Source organism: Cebidichthys violaceus, unplaced genomic scaffold, assembly GCF_023349555.1.
Source record: "Cebidichthys violaceus isolate CVI_PGR_0920_01 unplaced genomic scaffold, fCebVio1.0.p SCAF_23, whole genome shotgun sequence".
Lineage (NCBI taxonomy): Eukaryota > Metazoa > Chordata > Actinopteri > Perciformes > Stichaeidae > Cebidichthys > Cebidichthys violaceus.
In genome coordinates, this window is record NW_027176406.1 from 4,589,945 (window position 1) to 4,612,052 (window position 22,108).

A 22,108-nucleotide genomic window follows, 5' to 3' on the forward strand; every position below is an offset into this window, starting at 1 on the left:
TCCAATATTAAACTTAGACCACAATTGTTCCTTAATAACAGAGGATCGTGAGAGCCAAAACATGACCATAAAAAAGTTTAATAAAAGCTTAAACGAGGGAATATTGGTTTGCAAGAGCGGATATTGTAGGAAAATGCATAAAATCCGTTGTCAGTGAACATTTCACTGATGCACTCAGAATTCTCATTTTGCGACTTGCCAGATATGACACTTTTTTTTTTATTCGTGATGATAAATGGTCTTTGAATTTATGCAGCACCTTTCTATTCTTCCGCCCACACAAAGTGCTTCACACTGCATGTCAACAACATTCATACACACATTCACACACTGATGGCAGAGGCTGCCATACAAGGTGCCATCTGCTCATCGGGATCTAATCTAATCATTCACACACACTCACACTCCGATGACACTTCAAAACTATGGGAGCAATTTAGGGTTCAGCGTTCTTTCGACATGTGGACTGTTAGCAGCCGAGGATCGAACCATCGTTCATCAACCTGGTCAGACTCAAAGACACAGCCGCACAAATTTTGTGCCCAAAGTTATGGTGATAAAAAAAATGTCACATTAGGTTTCCTTTCAAATGTATTTGCTATTACAAATCAGTACATAAGCATACATTACATTAAAATATGGTTGCAAGATCAGTTTTTTTAGATTATTGCCGTAAATAATGACTTTAATAGCTTTAAAAAAAAAAGAAAATTATAAATCTTTTTCTGCTGAAAAAAGCTTTTAAAAATGCAGGATTCAACATTCATATTTGCAATTTCAAAAAATTCACACTTCAAGAAAATGTTGGATACTTCTGCTAAACAGCAAGTTTTGTTCAGAGACAATGTTTAGCATTCAACAGTTTAAAAACAACTTCTTTCTACAATATGTGCACATGGAAACTCAGCTATGGTTGAAGCTAGGGCCAGTATTAACTGTTAGTGATGTGACGGGACACAGACTCTACTCTCCCACATAAAAGTTAGGTGTGCTACACGTCAATCCGCCACTTCAACCGCTATACTTTCTGCTTCACTAACTAAACCTGCTTCATGTCAGATTCACACCTCCACCCCCCTGCAAGAGGAGACCCTTACTTTCTCAGTCAGATGTTCTACTGACCCTGAACGGCGTTAAGAAGGTGCTACAAGACACTCAGGACTCAGATTTGAGGGGGTGGAGGAGTTCAGTCTGTGGGGCTTTAGTTCCATTAAAAACAGTTGTGCAGGACGGAGCCGCTGCCTCGCTCCACAATGGAATAGTTTTCTGGTTTTCAACAACAATTATCCAAGGTGTTTCTTTTGATATTCTCAGAAACATTTTCAGCTACAGCCAATATTGCATTTACTCAGGCAGTGGGTGGATTTTTTTTTAAGACATCAGACTGATGACATTTAAAGCTTTGGACATGAATAAACAGTCCTGGTTTCTATTTTGCTCTCTCGCCTCTTCTACGCTTTTCTGAACTTACTGACACAACGGATCAACTCCCAATTGAACACATTGCACAATATCGGATCTACATCCAAAATGTATATTATGACGCAAATGTTGATCCAAGGTCGGTCTCTTTCTTTTGACTGGACTTTGGACAACCATCTATTTTTAGCCAGTCAGTGTAAAGCATTATGAATGTGAATATTTTCGAAATTTAAAGTAAATCAAAAATCACTGACCAACTTCATGGACCAAGTGCTTGTGAGGATATGAGGTGAAGGAAGAAAGGGGCTGAGATTTCAGACAGCTGTCAGACATTTTATTTTATGATTTCAAATGGCCCACCAGCCACGATGGTAGCCAAGGATTCTGAATTATACTCTGCCCCCCCCCCCCCCCCCCCCCCCTCAAAATACCCCTGCTTTTAAACAAAATAATTCTCCTGGAATTTTTGTGGGCAATCTCCAGCTGTGGGCACCAAGAATCATGACCACCTTCCTCGTCACTGCCACCAGCGTGTGTGTGTATGCTAGATTCAGTATTTTATTTTGTTGCATAATAAAGTTTTTTCTAGAGAAAGCTCATAAGAAAAAATAGCCATTTACAAGCCAATTTAAAGAAGTCAAAAAGGGCATTAAATCCTTCCATTTTTTTGTGTAACTTTAGAAATTTACAGGAAGAATTTAAGCATTTGGAGGTAATTTTCCTTTGATTCCATTTACAATGAATGAATACCGTTTTCTGTGTTGCTCCCTTGATGCCTTTGAATCTCTTAAATGTAAAGGCAATATGATACACACATGGAAAATGTCAATGTCATGCCACCACCATGCAATTATTGTTCACTACAACCACTGTGGTCTGGAAATGTGTTGGAGAAAGAATCACTAACACGAGACAAAAGTAAGGCACTAAATATGTGAACAATATGGACGCTTAGTTCCTCAGGTTTTATAACTTACTTCAAATATTTGCACTTAATGGGTCACATGAAAAGAAAAGGCCCAAGGGCATTATTGTGGTATATGATTGGTTCAATACATTTTGGTTAAGTCTCTTTTATATAAACAATTTTAATAATAACTTCCATTTTCAAGGTCTGAAAGGCCTTTTAAGTCTGCTTGTGATCTGGAGGGGAGCGCTTTAATTCATGAGGTAGTTTTGATGAGAGGTCAATGCTTTCCATGCACCGACACAGTAAAGAGTCCAATAAAGTAAAGCTCAATATTACATTATCCTGTGTCGGCAGGGGATCCAGGCACTCGGGCTGTACATGGAAGTTGGAAACAGGGCGACATGTGCTGCGTATCAGAGAGGGGTTACCTGTCTGTCTCTCTGCAGTTTGGCATGTGTTTGGCTTTGGTTTGGGAGGACTGGGACCTGCTGTCTGTGTGATGGAGAGGTTGGAGCTCCAGGGGAGGAGGGGGTGGTGACAGTGTTTAATCCCTCACTGTGGCACAGGCCTGCTGTCCACCTCATCACCCCTCTGGTAAAAAAAAAGAAAGAAGATGAATCAGATCGAACTCTTAACCTCGCAACCCGGCACAACGATGACCACACTTGGGATGCAGGAAGCCGAGAGGAGGGGAGTGAAGTACATGCGTGTGGGGGTGAAAGCTCTGGAGTGGATGTCTGGATGGACACCAAGGTTATGTTCTAGTGAGCCAAGAGTTGAGAACAAAATGCCACGACTCTCCTGCGGTACCTTCAGTCTTACTGGACTCCATTAAATACTCACTGAATCCAACATGGACCCCTGGTTCCGATCTGCTGTACTGTACAACACCGTGCCCAGCTGGATGTATGGCATGTCTGTTTCATTTTAAAGATCCCAGCCTTTTATTGCAAGAGTTTGGGCCGGCCAAGGGGCCACTCTGGGAAAGCCATTAGGAGGTGTGTGTGAGCTGAGCCAGCCTTGGTGCGGTTACAGTAGTGCAGGACTCTGTCTAATGACTGGAGTGGCCTGTCTGTGCACTGTAATGAAGGCAGGAGTTACTTAATCTCCAGCCTGACTTTATAAGGTGTCCTTTCAACCCCATTGGAGCAGGGATAAGTGTAACATGTCAGAGACAAATCCAGGTGACTAGCCACTGACGAGCAACATTCAACGCTTGTAAGGTCAGACCCAATTGTGCCTCCATTATGAAAATGACTTGTTTTATTGTCGCACGACATATTGCATGCCATGGCAACAGTGATTGGGCTGTAAATCCAGTGATGAGGGAGGAACTGTGCAGCAGAGAGGGCTGGAGAAGGGGAGTGGGAGGAAGGTAGGGGGGGGGGGGGTTGCAATTAGAGAAGTGAAAGACCACCAGGGCGGCTGCTGCCCAAACTCAAAAAATAGCCACAGTACCAAAGTCACTGACAGTGAGTGAGAGTTAGGGAGGCAGATCGCAATTTAAGTTGTACAAACATTTTTTGGGTGGCAGAGCTGCCCTGGAGACAAATATCATCTCATTGGCTGAGTTGAAGCTCGGTGGGAGGAGTTTCAGGAGAGCGAAAGAGACGGTCGCTTTAGAAGTAAAGGTTTTACTCTAAACTCTGCCCGCTTTACTGTCATGTATGTTTTACTGTTTGTTAAAGCAACTGACAGGAACAAGTACGATGAGTGAATTTTGGGATAGGAGTAAGTAATGAAATTATTATTACAATACATTCACAATAAAATAATCTGCTGCAGTTTTTCTTCATGGGTTGTGAGGATTACAATAAAAGAGGACAACAGAGCTTAATAGAACAGTTATAGTGCCCAGTCATATACTGTCCATGTAATGTTATATGCTGGACAATAAGACACAGGATTGTCCTTGGATATTAAAATAGAATGAACTGTACATTGAATATATTTATATTCTCAGGTCAATGCTTTGCCACCACATGAAGGTAAAGGTCTGTAATTGAATCTAGAAATAAGAGATAGAACTATAGTTACAAGGGAAATTGATAACAATAATCCCATCAGAACACTATTATAGAGAAAAATCCATAATATGTTCTAGGTTTATTATTGTCATGATACAGTTCAGGGTTGCATAAAGAAATTAACTTTGTAGCTCCCTCTATGCTACACACACAGAAAATATATGAATAGGATGAATAAGGTAGAATAAAAACATTCCCCTCAATAACAGAAGCACAGAGGGGAGAAACAGATACATTATACTATATTTAAAAGAAAGAAAAAATATGCATATATTATTTATGTACATACGCAACTGCTTATACAAAGAAGTTAATGCAAAGGGGAAAAGATTGCATCATTTCATATATGTAATTTAAGTATCTTTTGTCATGTGAGGCACAGTTTTAAAAAGTGATAAAGTAATTAAGTGCTTAATAAAAGCTCAGGAAAACACAGTGAAGTTAACAGAAGCAGCGTAATCTTGTTTCAAATTCAGAAATAAAAAAGATATTGTATGAAGGCATTGCTCTGAGTTAAACATGAATACTTAACAAGGAGAGGAACAAGGTGTGACCTCATCTCATCCGAAATAGAGGGAAAGACAACTGCTTTTATTCAGCACTGTCAGAGGTATGATACTCCAGGCCAAGCATGTTAGACAAAATATTCACAAATAAGATAGAACTTTATTATCAAGACACAGGCTACATTCACCACACACTGGAAACCAGAGTAAATGGTCCTCTGGCTCATTGAAACAAATTCCTCACTACTGAGAGTCTTCCAGAAGCCGTTGCCCTTCTAGCTTGCCATTTCCTGCCTTGATGGAAGAAGGACCAAGCAGCTTTTCTAACCTGCATCTCCCAACAGAACAAGTCGTCTTTAACGATGGTTTTACTTAAAGCACAGGCTGCTGATTGATACCTTGATTGATTGAGTCGGGGGCAAATTACATGAATCCAAAGATCAGCGCTTTCCAAACAGTGTAAACAAGTCATTACAACTGAGCCTTTCCTTCCTTATAAAGCTCAAGTACAAATACAGGTAGAGCTGCAGTCCACATTTGCAATTGATATCCTGTTGGCTTTCCATTGGTCTAAAGTCTGCCTCTGGACTACAAGCAACCTCCTTAATGACCTGGGGTGACCTTTCTAATGGGCAACGGCATTGAAGAACGGACATAACCATCGGTTCTCCATCATGGCAGAGAAAACACAGAGGAAGGAAGTGACAACCTGGAAAGGGGTTGATGCTTCCCATATGTCAGTGTTACTGGGACTCGTTTCTAATCATGGCATAGCCTGGAGACGTATATGGTAAGACAAACTTTTAAATAAACCAATCACTGGTATTATTCCCATGACGGCTATTAATATACACAATAAAAATGATGAATAAATGCTGAGCGGAAGAGATGATGAGATGAAACGTTTAACCCAGAGGGAAGAGATCTAAAACATAAACATTCAGTTAACAGAAGGCACAAATGTGCAGCTCTGAGGTACTGTATTGCTGCCTCTTGAGGAAACACTAAACCCTCAAGGCATCAGTAATTACATCTCAAGGATGTACAAGATCGCTAAATTGTGTATGTGTATTTATGGCGCTCAGAGTCAAAACACAAAGTGGACGAAGTCATCACAGTAACATCAAATTAAAGAGGCAACCATCTTGTCAAACACACTCAGGAGCAGCTTTGACGAGCGAGTTAACCATGCACGCAGATATTATCAGAGGAGGAATGCGACGTCACCATTAGTCTTTTCTGGTTTCTTCCAACTCCTCTCGTGTCAGAAGAATCCGTTGTGGCGAGCGTGTTTTCACAGCATCAATTCCCTCCCCAGTGAGCCAGAACGACAAAATCCCCATTTAATAAGGAACCACTTAGAGGTCATGAGTGAGCCAATACAGACAATTCAAAGCAAATCTAGAAACACAACATCCCTGACACGAGGACTTAATAGAAATGGGGTAAATTAGTTTTACATGTAATATTGCCGCATGGCTTCATCGACCACATGGTGTGCGTGTAGGGGAAGTCATTCTTCACTGTCAATATCCTGGATTTGTAGTTTACGTCGCCATCGCAAATCAATTCCAAAGGATACGAGGCTCAACACATGCTGTATGGCTTAAACACGGTACTTATTTCTCCAGATCTACTACAGGATATCAGTCAAACAAATCATGGTCCAACGCATTTGCTTTGGGACTAAAAGTCCAGCGCCGGGCACCTGGAGAGTTAATGCTCACTGGACTGCATTACCGCTCAGTGGGTTACAACAGTGTTTCCTGAGACCCGGAAGCCATCAAACCTCACCTGTCTGCAGGCTGAGTGAGAAAACCCTTTCAGACTGGACCTGTCATTCTGGATTATACAGCCAGTGTGTTTGATAGGCACGGGACAGGCCTGGTTAATGGTTCCTCTACCAGACCCAGTTTCTGACTCATCCCCTGCCAGCCGGGAAACATCCACGACCATTGCTCGTCACAAATATGCTCAAAGGATAACTTATAAGATACAAATACTGCTATTAATAATAGATTCAGAAAGGAATCGGGGTAAAGGAGTATTGAAACGGGAAACGTTTAAAGGGATTACAATAATAAAAAAGGAGTTCTTGAAGTTCTTATGGCTAAAGATGTTGGCAAAGATGAGCTTGATAGTTCTTTGACCTTTCAAACAGCAGTTGACAAAGCATACTCTCTTGCTCCAGAGCTTCACCAGGTTTGTTTAGGAGAAAGTATGCACAGTTGCGGATGTGTAGATATGTTAAACTGTCCAACACTTTGCACTGAGCCTTTTTGTCTAAGTGTTCGGTTCCTGAACCTATTCGAGGTTATTTATTTAAAGTTCAAGAAGACTGAACAGAGAAGAAGAATACCAAAACAGCCCTTCTATGCACTAAAGGTTGAGCCAACAGGACACGCTTTAAATTACATTTTAGATATGTATTATGTAGATTGATTAGATAGATTTTTTTTTCAGAAAGCAATACTCAACATTCAACGCATTATTCTGGAGATAAAGTCCCCTTTGCGTTCTGGGGAAAAGCCGATTTGTGGTATTTGCGTAATGTCTGACCCATCTTCAGTTTATTTGTCACCACAAAAGTTATTTCTTGAATATATAACACAACACTATCAGCTGTTGTCAAGTATCAGCTTTTTCCTGCACCGTAACTATTGTTAATGTATCAGACTTTAAAAATCCACTGCTGTTCGACCTCTACTACTACTACTGTATGTTGGCTTGAAAGTTGAGTCTAGCAGTTCTTCCGCTGAAGGTGGACCTTGACATTGTTATGTTTTGCCAATTGTTACGATTTTTTTTCAACAGCTGATTCGAAGATCAAGAATGAACCGTCAAGATCAACTGTTACGTGAACTGCGTCCTTAGTCGGACTACCTCTCAAATGATGCACTTTGCATTCGATCTTATTTGGTTTCTAATCTCTGAAGGAAAACATCTGGGTATCTTTGATTACTGGAAAATCGTTCATGGGCTTAAATACCGTCTATTAGTTAGTTCAGACAAATTTCAGTAGTTGTAATTACATTAGCTGATCAACTGCTTTATGTATGCTTCACCATCAGTGTCTCATTCAACAGCTGCTGAGCTACCGGCAGACTAGCAACGTCTAATCATGGTCAATCAGGTGTACAGTGTGGCCATTACAAACCGACATGTCTCACTTTTAATCTATTCATCCACTATCCCAACCCCCTCCTCATGTTCTAGGTTTTCTGTATTTTTTATTTAAAATCTTATGTAGATGTATGGATGGGGGATTTGTTCACCCAGAAAAATTATTGTTTCATATTACACTCATATTATTTGAAAGCTCCCTCATATAGCACAGTCGTTTATGTAAAATCGAACTGTTCAGTATGACCATTTGTTAGAAATAAGATTGATTGCTTCATAGATCTCTACCGGCTTCTGGTTCGTTCAATCTGACCGCAAAAATGATGGCAATGCACGTCCTAACTGACAGCGGGATTTAAAACAAAGTTCATGAATCGGGTGAGTGGGCGGGCTGCCAACGTGAACTAAAAATGTCATCACTGGCACATGATGCATAAGGCGTAACACCTGAGCGATTCTCATTTAGTAGCAGAAGATCAGCAATAAATAAGTTCGGTGTGACGTCCGCTGCGTCTGGCTGATTGTGAATTACGGCGCTGAGCTGTAAGCGGTGATCTGACAGAGGACAGATGACTGCTTTATCTCGGGGTCAGCTCACTCTGCGGAGCCCAGTAAAACGTGCTTCCCACAGGCTGCCGGTTTAATGACAGAGGTGGGAGAGGCAGGCTCCACACCTGGACACCATCCAGTATGACATCCCCCTCTTGTCTCCAGCCGACTAAAGAAAGGCTCTCTATGAACTGTACATGTCTGAGTCCATTTTTTTTACTGTGCGTCAGTGCGTGGGTGTTTATAATGCATCACATTCATGACATACGTGACAGCGAACCCTCCGTGAACCACTGGAGCTTGCCTCTACTCACGTCGATGTCAGCGAAGCGCAGAATCAACACTGTCGAAGGTCTGTGTGTGTGTATGTGCTTGTTGCTGAAACCACAGGTGATGGTTGGTGTGTAGATCTTATCGGTGCTGTGGGTATCCCGCTGCAAAGCATGCATGTTTATGCAGTTTGGTCAGCATTGATTGTTCTGCCAAAGCAAATGACACAATAGATTTAATTGCGCACACACACGTATACAAAGAGACACACTGCTACACTGCTGTTGTAGTTCCTCATTAGTACTCTGTGTCTATTGCAGTTGTTTCATCTTTGTTAAATGGGAATTGAACAATGTTGAAAGAAACCCAATTGGCTTGGGACAATTTATTCAATGTTTGTAAATGTAGACAAATCTCTCATCTGGAGGTCAAGACTCTTGATTTATTGCCTGGAGCAGCTCCACTAGCAATAAACTGCACATTCACTTGGTTGACTCATGGACTGTTTTATTAAGGTTTTCTACCTAAACATAATTAAACAGTAGGACCACCTACCACAAACCAAAATGAGAAGCCATTCCAGAAATTGTTCTGTAAATTTATGGGTTGAGCTTCTCCTCTGGGCACATCTGTGATATTAGCCGACATGCATAAAAAAAAATCCTCTCTGAGATTAATGGGGACTTTATGGATCTCGTTGTGGAGATTCACACTTCTCCTGCTTGCATCACAGGGAGGTCAAAGGTGATGCGCTACAGAACTGCAGCCATGGAGCTGGTTGAGGTTCGGTCAGTTTTGTTTAATGGATGGATATGATAGAGTTGACTGAAGTTTCACTTAGAGATTAGTTTGGGCCATAAATGTTAATGAAGACATGGTAATGGGGGGCAGAGGGGTATGCTTTTTGTCCATATAGCATAAAAACTCACTTCCAGGCACTTAAGTGGATGATTAAGAGTAAAACTTCTGAAAGAAATATGGGCGAATATCTATAAAAATGTACCAACATGTAAGGCAATACATGTTTTAAGGTGAACACACTACATGGAAGCACATTACTAGGGATAGTGGTACACATTTCCATTTTTCAACAGTGTTGTGAAAACTGAGGATGAAACTATCAATTTGTTATTTTCAAACTGACAAATGGAAAATTCAAGCATATTTACTGATTTGAACAATCTGCTCGCTAAAGGTCGGGAAGAAGACTGCTAGCAAGTAAACATGAATGTAAACAACTCAGAATATTAAAGAAATGCTTTCGTAAATGTTTTATGAAAAAGGAAATGCATTCAACACGTTAAGACCTCACAGCATCATGCAATACAGATCACATTTTGGTGATGAACACTGAATGTACAGAAATCTTCACTTCACATCTTTACTTTTGATGGACTTTGGTGCATCTCTGCGTTGAAGCTTGCTGATGGGATCTGCCCCCCCCCCCCCCTTCACTCAGCTAAAGGTTGTTTTCTATAACCATTACACCACCTTTACACTTTACAGACGTCTTCACACTGGCAATGATTTGACGTTTTTGTTCTAACATTAGAAACATGCGTCAGAATATGACCTGCACAGGTGACATTTTCTGCATAAGGTCGTCTTGACTCATCTGGTTTTCTCACTAGACTTTGGGGTGGTTTTATTTTCAGTTTTTGGGATGGTTCCATGTACAAGTTCAGTCCATCAACACCTCCATACTGCTCCCACAACACCAACACCACATCTCCTGTCCCATAACTCCCAGTTAAGAGACGGCCTCGACCTACGGTCAATATGGAAACTTACCTGAGAAAGCTATTTTCCCAAAGAACACTGTGAAAACACTCTTTACAGCACTAGCTCGAGACAGAGCTTTTATAGACGGTCACATGGTATATGCCGGTTTTTCACTGGGGTCATAGTGACAGAGGTCCTCTAAACTGTGTCACATATATTAGTCCCAGATGATCAAGATGGATGATGGATTATTCATCTCACAGGCTAAGTATAAAAGCTCCCCAACAAGGTTTCCACTCTTAAAATGCTGTTAGAATACAGTTCTATTTACTCAGGATAGCCACCATCTTAATGCAAAACAAGAAGTTAATGGCGTCATTGGATAAATAAGGTAAATATCAATAAAGATATACATGGGTAATGGTATTCAAACACTGTACACACAACAATAAAAAGAAACAGTCCCATTAGTTGAATAACAACCACAATAGCATTCACAGGCGGCTTATTGTCAGTCAGCACGGAGCACTTATATCTCTGGACATCTTATTTTTCAAGGACCTCTGTCTTTGTTGAAACAACCGCTGTCATTAAGACGGAGAGGCTCCTGCTCTGTATATCCTTGGCTATAATAAGAAACAGGATGGATCTCCAGGACTACTGTTCTGTATGTAAACGCAATTCATCACACGCAAAAAATAATAATAAAAAAAAAAAAAATCACACGGAAAGCACACGCCAGCCTTCCAACAGCGTCTCCCGGGTTCATGCATCTCTGCAGTCAAAACTTACCACCCAGACAGCAGCTTTCAGCTTGTGGGGGAAAGAAGAGGGGGGGGGGATGAAGAAGGGAACGCATTCATCTTCTCCTCAAATGGAGACGTTATAACAAAGAGAGTAGCACATCCACCCCAGGGATTTCAGGCATTTGGACAGTGAAGAGTAGTACACATAAAAACATGCACACTTTCTTCACGCTGTGCAGCCTTTAGGTCCTCGAGCATGGGGCGCTTCTTTTTTTCTCCCTGTATGTGCTGCATAATACGCAAGCGTTATCGCGCTGTTGCAGTTTTCGGATGACTCCGCTTGAAACATGCTGCTTTCAAGATGGAGCGAGACATAATTGGATGTGACTACATATGAGGAAAATTGAGATGGATCGGGACGCGGATCAATATCTGTAAGTGACCTGGTGTGCTGCGCCGCTCCGATGGACCCGCACTCTGCATCTCGTCTTCTCGCTCTCTCTCTGCGTCCAGCTCTCGTTTTCACCACAACATCATAACCCACTACTGGGTGTCTATACAGGCTCATTAGTGGCTGACGGGGAGGAGGGGGAGGGGGGTTTGAGAGGAGGTAGCGGGGCAGAAGCCATTACAGGAAGCACCTGCCCTCTACCCATCATACACACTATATACCAACCTCAATACCATCCACTTAAAAGCCCACTCACTCTCTATATCAGAAATCCACTTTTATAAGATTAAAGTGAGGGAGGCGGACCAGAGGAGATAGATGATGGGGCAGGAGGGGGAGGATGTGGTGCTAGGGGTGGTTGGGTTCAGAGGAAGAGGAGAGGGAGAGCTGAAAGTCTTGAGTAAAAGACGAGAGTGGTGAGTAACAAAGTGGCCTCGGGTAGGAAGCTCTGTCATCTACAATGAGGGTGTGGGTCGTGGCACAGAGGGGGAATGATGGAGAAAACAAAAGAGACAGAGGGGTGATTCAAGAGCTGTAAATGAAATCTTTATGAGGGCCGCGATGTGTCAAGGAGGCTCCTAAGATGTGGGATCCATCCATGATTTTATAAGAAGGGAGATGAAACCGCCCGAGGGCTTTTTGGCTCAGAGGAGAATGTGAGACCCAATGTGTGTCATGAGCGGATTGGCACAAAACTTCAGTGTTAAAAATCAACGTCGGATGAAGCATATGGCACACGCATTTTTTGAGCTGACCATGAAACAGTCATTAAACAAGAACATGACAACACTTGTAAACAATGAACATCCCAAAGCTATATATGGACATCACATGACCAAAACCAAAAAAAGTAGCTTTTTAAACAAATATGGTCCTGTTCGAATTAACGTTGCCGACTCAAACACATAGGGATGATTGCGATGTGATGCATTATTCATATCTGGTATAAAGTGAGAAAATTGACCGTGACAGCTTGATCAAAGACAACAGAAAGCCAATACGTAAATGTAACATCATATGGCCAACATATGATTTGAATAAACAAAACGGCCAACACCAGGTGCGGTAAGAAAAGTGAGATTAAATCGACATGTTTCTGCCATTTTTATTCCCACCCGGCAGCGACTGCGATTCAGACTAATTTTGAATTGAGGATTTCATGGCTCCGACTTTCCATCTGTTCAGTGGACCTTTTTGTCGGTCAGGACAGTATCCCACAGTCCAGCTCCGAAGAGAGAGAAAATACTGGAGACGACGTCCATTTTCTGACCGTACCTCATTGGGAAAAGCTCAATGCCATCTCAGTATTGTTCTTAATCCCCTACAAGAACACTGTTTAGATGGAAACAGATGTGGCTTCACTAACTAATGAGTAGCACACACAGACTAACTCACATACACTGAGATGCACACAAAATATACAACAAGCCTTTAGTGTCCCATCCCTAAACACTATCCGATCTTCAGCATCTGACATGCAGTGGGTTCAAGATGTTAGAAGTGATTTAAAGCAGCTGCAAGTGTTTCATGAGCCTCTTTAAAGACTACAGGGATCCTCTGTGGTAAAGGAAGCTATTCAGAAGCTGAGAGCTATCGACATGTATGGACTGTATTCACATTTTGCAAATCCACGTGGAAATTCTGTCTCAATCACATTATTTCTACAGAAAGAAAACATGCATTTGGATATGTTTTACAGTGCACATTTCTTCAGTACACATTCATTTATTTGTTCTGTTCTATAGCAGTTACTTTGCAGTGCTGTATTTTCTGTATTTCATCAATTCAATGCACATTGTTAAACCTTATTTGTGCCTGTGTTATAAATGACGCATCAGGTTTAAATGCTATTATTTCCTGTTTTTGCTTGAATCTCATTTGTAATCTGTTTCCACTTCATGCATTTTTAATATGTGCAACACATGCTGTTGTAATGATACAACCAGAGGACATTATTAAAATAGAGCACAGAAACATTGCACTTTGGCAAGAAAAACATTTATATATATATATATATATATATAAAAAAACTGTTTTATAAGGAAGTCCTGACTCCATTGCCCAGAAATCATTTGATGTCACACACCTGAAGCGTTCTCTCCTCTAACAAATTAAAACTAAAAGTTCTGACCATCTCTGCACTATAAAGCACATCACTCCCAGACAAGGGCATCACTCACACTCTCATCCTGAGGCGTCACATTCATTCTTGTCACATAAGTCACCATCCCTGTATGAGGGAGTCTTTCAAAATGATTTCAGTTGTGTATTCACACATAAGTATGTGCAAGAGCATACTTCAACTTTTCTTGTTATTGGCAGCTGGACAAAGCAGGTCAATCATTATTATCGAGACTCACTGCCATTTAGAGAATGGTCTTGTATTGTTGTATTGTCCATAAGAACCATAAGTGAGATTGAAAATGAATTGGAAGCACATTGTTAATGTGGGTTGTTAGGGTTGTAAAGGACATGGTGGCTCTTTTCTATTACAGCCCAAGTCATTTGGACCGACAAGTCTAATGTAGGGTGTGTAAAAATACATCCTTTCTGTGTGCAGAGTCCTGATGTTAGCTGACCGTGTCCTTTCATCCTCAGAACCACAGGACCACAGGTGGGGGAGCTGGCAACAATAACATTAGAGCCCAGAGATAAAGCAGACTAATTTTCACGGCTGTTCAGGTCGGCTGTGATGGACAGTGCCAAGGTGCAGGCAGTGCCAGTGCCACACTGTGATGAATGGGTCCTGCGGTGCGTCGTGACTCACTCCGCCTCGAGCGGGCACTGTGCCCACCCCCTCTCTCCTCCACTCCTGGGTGCCCCCCCTCCCCCTCCTGCAGCAGCAGATGAGTCAGAGAGGCTGGTACAGTAGGAGAGGCTGAGCAAGGAGAGGGAATTAATGAAATAGAATGAGAAGCCTGCCATTAGGGACCCTCCCTGGCACACACTGATAGCACACTTGATTGAATTTAGGATTTAAATCTAAGGAGGGGAACTATGCTTTTATATCTCTTTTTTCCCTGTTTCTTGGCAGACAACATTTTTGAGCTTTCCACAGAGTTGTAATTGTTTTAAGCGCTTCCTGGGCAGGTGTCAGCCCCGGCCGCCTCGCTTTGGAGGAGAAAGGAGGGAAGTGGGCACAGGCTTGTCTTCTGCGCTTAGGAGAATGAGCCGAATGTGTGTCAGAAAGTGTTATAAACCATGTTAGATATGAGACATCGAGGGAGGGCTTGGGGACTGTAATGTCTAACACCTGACAACTATTGAAAACAGACCAGCATCAGCCAAGTTGTCGGTTATATTCACGACTCTCAGCGCACGGCCACATGTCCTCTCGCCTCACACACGCATCAAAGAGTGTTACTCATGTTGTGGTTTACTTTATGACCTTCATCTTCATTGCGTCCCGTCTCTACTGAACAGGTGTTAGATCACGAGCTGTGGGGTCGCGGTGAGGAATTTCTCATTTTGCTGGTGTTGACTGAATGACAGAGCTGTCCACTCTGACATAATAAGGACCTGCCAGTAAAAAAAAGAGAAGGTAGGACAGCACCAGTGATACTAATAATATCAATGGTGTTAGCTGCGATATCTATCAACAACTACAGTGGAATCCACACGTGATTATATTTATCTCCACCAGTCATCATAACCATTTTACAAGAGGTAAACACAACTACATAAATAAAAAGGACTAAAGGATAAAGGACTTAGTTGCGAACACAAACACAAAAAATGGGGCTGGGTTGTATTAGGTTGCATGCCAATCAGCAGTTTCCTCAACCTATTATGTACAATGATTCATCAGTTTATTATCTACAGCTGTACAGTCCAATACAATCCAGAGAAATATTGAAAGATGGTTCTAATGTTCACAAGGGGGTAAGAACATGTTATTGCTGGGCTGTCCTATTGGATAGTATTACATAATTAAGGCAATAAACTCATTACTGAACTGTATACTGTATGTTGTCATGCCCCTATTATCATAATTATCAAGTTCCTCTTTACATAACAATTTTGCATTTAAAACTCGTTAAAGTGACTTTTCCTCTAATAAAATGTCCATTCGTAAAAATCAAACAGTCTTTACGGTCCTGTAGTTCTAGCTCAGGCAGCCACCTTAACAACGGCGGAAAGTCACATTGAGGTTGACAGCCAGAAATGGATAAAGTTAAATTTCCCCTTTTAAAGAATCCAGGCCAGACTAAGTTGCTGTAATGAGCAATCCATTACCTTTGGTCAGCTCATTAGAGCAGAGCTAACTCTGACGTGTACCTGAGCTTTCATCTAGCAGTTTGTTTAGAGCAGAGTCAGTGTCAAAGGAGCCGGGGTGTTACTGCACGGTGAGCAGCGGTGGTAAATGAGTGTGTGTGTGTGTGTGTGTGTGTGTCTTTGAGTGAGTTACTCTATGTGCAATAAAGGGAATGACAAAGTGTGCATCGCTGTGAGTGTGTGTTTATTTTCCAAGATGTTTGATCCATCATGTTCAATTGAAACCTGCAAACCGGCACCCCTTCATCCCCCACTACGTAGAAAAATAAACCTTGGAAAACAAGAAAATCATTCCACTTCCTCCAGGGCCTTCACATTCTTCACTGACCCATGTCGGGAGAGGGCCGGGCTCCATTCGAACCTCTTCCGCCCTTCACAGCGGCAACAGATCCACGTGCCCTAAATCACAACCCATGCCCTTGACAGCGTGCGATGGTGCTGAAAACATCTTTCCCAGCTTGTGATTGTGACAGATTAGACCGCGCATAAATCATACACTGACTGGGAATATAACGGTTGGCAGAAAAAAGGGGGTGTGTGCTTTAATAGCTGAACCGAAACCCCTGATGAAATGAGACCTCCTGTTTTCAATTTCAATACAGAAGAAATCACAGACTCACTAGAAATTACATCCAAAGACTCAAACCAATCTCTAAAATGACACATTATGCAGCTGTGCAATAATCACAATAATCATAAAAATGAGATATACTTCCAGGGCAAAGGTCAGCATTACATCATCGTAGTCATGAAGGGATTCATTGGCTTCCCCCTCCACACATACCGTCAGGACCACAGTGAAAGTCCTACAGTGTTGTACCCCGTGTGTTGTGTTAAGATTTGGGGACTCTCAGTTAATATTAGTGCATAATTTGACACACAAGAGCGTTGTTACCAAATTATTGAAAGCTAATAAATAACCGTAATTGGTTGCAAATCATCCTGATCGTGTGAGTGTGATTGATATCGGCCAATCTTTCACAGGTTGGGGCTGTTTCCTGTTAGCGCAGCGGTTGATGCATGTAGAGTCTGTACGTACGAGACACAGAGATGAAAGGATAGATAGTGTTTGTATGTGCGCGCTCGCAAGCATTCCTGGAGATATTACTGAAACTCTAGTGAGACAATCATGAGAGTGAGTGGGAGCAGCAGGGGTGCTGATTGGCCAAACCGGTGCAGAGAATTGAAGCAGGCTGTTTCTTTAGGGATCAATTCATTCCCTCCTAGTCCCCGACCGGGCATGGAACACATGGAACCGATAAAACAAACCTGAGAGTCGTACGGTATTGCTGAACAAAATACACATACTACGCGCGGGGAGGCACACAGAAAAGAGAGATCACGGGGAGGGAAAGTAGTCCATTACGATTTGTTCAAAATGGTAGGATTGTCTTTCACTTATATCTCACAGCAACAATCGAGTCTATTCTCTTTATCTACCAAGGGAAATAAGATGACGGAGTTTGTGTGGGGGTCAGTGAAAGCATGACAGCTTCCATTGGGTCATCCAATAATGTATTGCCTTTTACATGGAATCAGCTGATGAAATTTTAACCCTCTGGGGGGATGCAGAATTTATGAGAAAAGAGAAAATAAATCTAAGTAGCTGATTAAAGGGGGCAATAATAAAACTAAAAGCACACCGTATTCCAAGCATTATATAGGAGTTTGCAAGCAAAACACGCAACTAATAAAGATTCTGTTGGGGAATTCGGCACATTACTTCACAGAAAGGCTCCCATGCATTTTCCCCTTCGCCTCTCACCCTTACAACCGTAGCAGAACGTATGAATGTAAAAGCCTTTCATTGCTCCATATGGCAAACAGTTCAACCAAAGTATGTTCGCAGAGTCTAATCAGGCTGACGTATAGTTTATCTTGCCCTGCTTACACGGAGCCAGCTTTTGTCACAAATATCGCTCTAATGGTGTCGGGGCAACAGCAGAGACACGTTAAGTTTATTTTGCAGGGAGTTGTCGGTACCACCCGTCTGACAAGACAGAGGCATCCATCAAATCCACCTCCCACACTCATTTGCGACAGTGCACTCAGCTTCTCCGTAATCGCATTCATATGTGGAGCAGCAGAAGGTGTAGATGGGAGTGGAGCTACTACAATTTATCTGTGACTAATGTGAACCTGCTCCCTGGTGTGGAGGGAGCTACTGGTCCCGGCTGACAGCTGATAGTTAACACAGGTATCATCTCTCAGACCTTGAGCTCGGATCAAACGCAGTGGAGGTGAATGGGGAGCGCCTCCCTGCCACGACATTGTATAAAAACTTTACCTCAGTCCTGAGGGCTTTAAAGAAACAATGGCATGGCGGGTCACTGAGAGCCCAACCATCATTTCTACATTGAAAAAATACAAAGAAAAGACTTCCTGCAACATTAAAAAATGTTTGATTATATTAGACTAAAATCTAATTTTCTTTTTGGCTTTTCGTGGCAAGTAATCGGATACTTCTGCCACCCTCACAATGCAATGGAATTTGTTTTACATTATAAATTACACTCAAAGGAAATCATTTTTAAGACAAATCATGTCCTGGTAATTTATAATAATCCAGAGACGTTAATACAAATGCTATTAATAAAGACTATTCTCTAAGTATATTACCAATATTGTAACATGCTGAGTACCATGAATGCAATTTCACACAGACCCCCACTGTCATGGTGAAGCGGCAGAAATATCTGGAGATGGATATCTTAAAAATGGGGAACAAAACCCAAACTATCTGCCCAGCTACATACTTTATATATCAAGTGAATGAACTGATCCTTTAAATATCTTTCTATACCATATTTTTGTTTTAAAAACATTAAGTCTGATTTTTGATGTATGCGTGTTATGGAAGAGCATTGATTGTACGACAAAGACAAAAAAAGAAACAATGTGCAGAAAGTTCAATAACATAATTTCATGATCTGGGAAACAGATGGCAGCAGTGGAGTGAGGATGATAAGTTGGTATGTGCTTTAATCCATTGCCCAGCTGCAGGTTGGCTGCTATTGCAGGAGCAGATCTCAATCGATGGCAGCACCCCGGATTAAATTACAAATTGAGTTTAGCGGGGCTGCTTTTCCCCTCTTTATTTCTGCAGTGTCCCCCAGTGAGGCTCCACTGCAGGCTATTTACGGTGCCCTCTTCCTGGGTAAGTTAATAACGGGAGCCCAGCCTGGACGCAGCTCGACACACAAGCCCCGCACCAAGTCATTTGGGCTGGAATTGCTCCGACACACCCAATCAATCATGGAGTGGGAAGGGGTCATCCCCAGAGCAGCCCCACCCGTGCACCTCATGGCCTCTCACACCGGTCAATACCAGGCATTATTCTGATCATAATTGCGTTAGATTTTTCACAGCACGCAGCAAAACACCATCCCCCTGGACCCACTTACTGGCAAGAGCTTTAATACGCTATTGTTGATTCATGTATTTGGCTAAATTGCCTTATTGACCATGCTCATTGACTTTTTATTAATGGATTCCGTCTGTTGCACTTATGGTCAAATCCACTGACTCTCCACAATCAAAACGTCTAGTGATTATGAAAATGAGGGATGTAGTGAACCTGAGGGGGCTCTGAAGAAAGCCGAAGTTCAATAAGACTCTCCGACTAAGCCTGCAGGTGACCCAGCACAAGCTGCTCCAGGATCTGGACTAAACAAACCATGCATCAACGTCACTACATGAACACACACACACACACACACACACACACACACACACACACACACACACACACACACACACACACACACACACACACACACACACACACACACACACACACACACACACGTGTTTTGGGGAGAATCTCCATTGTCTTCAGGCAGTGGTATTTGGAGACACTCAAGCATATATGCACATAGATTTCCAGATTTTGCGAGCGTAACATGCTGTACATTTCATTGATTTGAGACTCACGAGGTGGTGATGTTGGCAGCAGATGCCAAAGAAATAAAAAATACCGCCAGGATTGTTGGGTTTAATTGCCCACTTTGAATTTGATGTTAGAGCAGTTTTTGTTTTTTGCAAACCTGTGCTCATAACTGGATGGCAGTAGGTTAGGCCAATAGCTATGTGATGTGTACTTAGGTTATGCGTGGGTGAGGAGTCCGAGGTAAATACTATGCGGCTCACTGGGGGCCACATACTGCAGCTGTTTATAGGCTCCACCACAGGAGCCTAATGAGGGAGATGCAGTCAGGGTAATTACACTAAAGGTCGTGTTTCACCACCGTCAGAGTAAAAGGTAGAGAGAGAGAGAGGCCGCGCTGGTGGGAGTGGAGGTCAGGCCTGAGTTGGTGGTGTTTTGGCAGACAAGTGTGAAAAAAAAGTCAGTCGAAGCAGCCAATTTAACAACCTTTCTTCACAAAGCCTAAACCACAGCCGACCCACGGGTTGCATGAGTTAACCCAGATGCACCCTTTTCTTCCTTCATGCCAACGCCCACGCTGCCTCCAGACTGGCCTGGAAATCACATGACAAGACAGGGCCCTCACTCCCTGAGAGGATGTCTGGGGGCTGAAACCACATCTGCCCACCACAGAGTGGTGGTGAACGCCACTCTGATCACAAACACAAAGTGATGAAAAGGCGCTAGGACAGCGTGAGAGAGAGAGGGGGGGAGGGGGATACAGCATGAAGAGATCGGTTTGTCGGAGAGTTCTGGACTGCGGCCGCTCCGTGTGTGAAAAGCAGAAGGGGATTTTCACTGTGGCAAACAAGTGCAGAGTAGCCTCTGTGAGGGTTGTGGTTCTATTCTGTAGATTACAGGACGGCACATGAGTTACGGAAACTTTCAGAGGTCGTGTACTTTGTCGGAGCTTCTTTTTTTTTCACCATGGAAGTCGTCGGGAGACTTTTTGAAATCAGGGAACTTGTCTGGCACATTTCACTTTTTCATTCAGATGAAAATGAATACACAGTATTGTCTCTATGTAGCAACATATGGTCTCAAGTGTGCTAAACAATGTCCCAGAACTTTGACATGGTTGAGGGTTGACATGAAGTTTAACTCTCATTGTTAAATTGTCCAGGTCAATTAGCAGTTTTGACAAAGTCTCTGACTCACCTCTATTTTCTCTTTTTTCTTACTTTCAATTTCTATATTGCTGTATTATAATGTGGCAATAGCTATTCTGTCTCTTGCTATTTTGTGATTAAAAAACAAACAAAAAACAATGCCATACAACTTGCTTTCATAGTTTTCTGTTTGTACTTGTATCATTGTTGTAAAGCTTATTTACAGCTAGTATGAGAGTTGAACTGCTTCTGTTTCTTTGTTGTAGCGATGTCGCCTCTCAGAAATAACAGAATAACCAAAAGCAATGATGGACAAAACCACAAAAAAATAACACCCAAGTATAAATACACAGGTTTTGATTGTGTAGCACTTTGTCACTTTTGTTTTGAAAAGTTCTACATAAATAAATCTGTGCAGTAAAGCAATTAACAAAACCATTTTAACAAGTCACATGTATACTTTTACAAATGAATACTGAATAAAATAAAGTTGGAGCTTTGCTGTGATCATGCAACTATAAATCTTTCAACCTGAGCTGTGAATTTTCAAGCATGAATAAACTGCCCAAAGCTGATCCTCATGTGCAGAAAATATTCATATGTCATCACCATCAATGCGCCCAGGGACCGTTTCAGGTCTGAGGTAGTCAGAGACTGTGAATTGAGGGGGTGGAAGGACGACGGACGAGCTGTACGCGATGGGGAGAAGACCCACAGTCTCCTCGGTTCAGCCACAATCACCACCGCAGTCTGCCGTGTTGTCAGAGAACACAAAGACGGGTCAAAGGTGAAATGTGGACACATTATGAGAGCAACCCCGAGATCTCTTAAATCAATAAGCCACTCTGCTATCACATACTTTGATGTTTATCTTAGAAACTCACCATGGAAACCAATAACATGCAGCTCTGCATAATTGCATGAGAAAAGTCAGGGAAAGTCTGCTGATGGCCGATTATTGAGAATTGGGGGGGGGGGGGCAGACAAATTGACCGGCAATTACAGTAATCATCATTATGGATTTTTGTGTTTTATCTGACTAAGAATGACAAAACCTTGTATTACACAGAACT

At 42.1% G+C, this 22,108-nt stretch overlaps 1 long non-coding RNA gene across 1 annotated transcript in view; it reads right to left on the reverse strand.

Annotated features, from left to right (window-relative positions):
* Positions 1-2,699: 2,699 nt before the first annotated feature.
* The window catches only part of LOC137878768 (uncharacterized), a 37,457-nt gene continuing 18,048 nt past the window's right edge, over positions 2,700-22,108 (reverse strand). Inside the window, exon 3 of the long non-coding RNA XR_011103639.1 lies at positions 2,700-2,923. This is a non-coding gene — a long non-coding RNA (uncharacterized lncRNA). The remainder of the gene's footprint in view (positions 2,924-22,108) is intronic.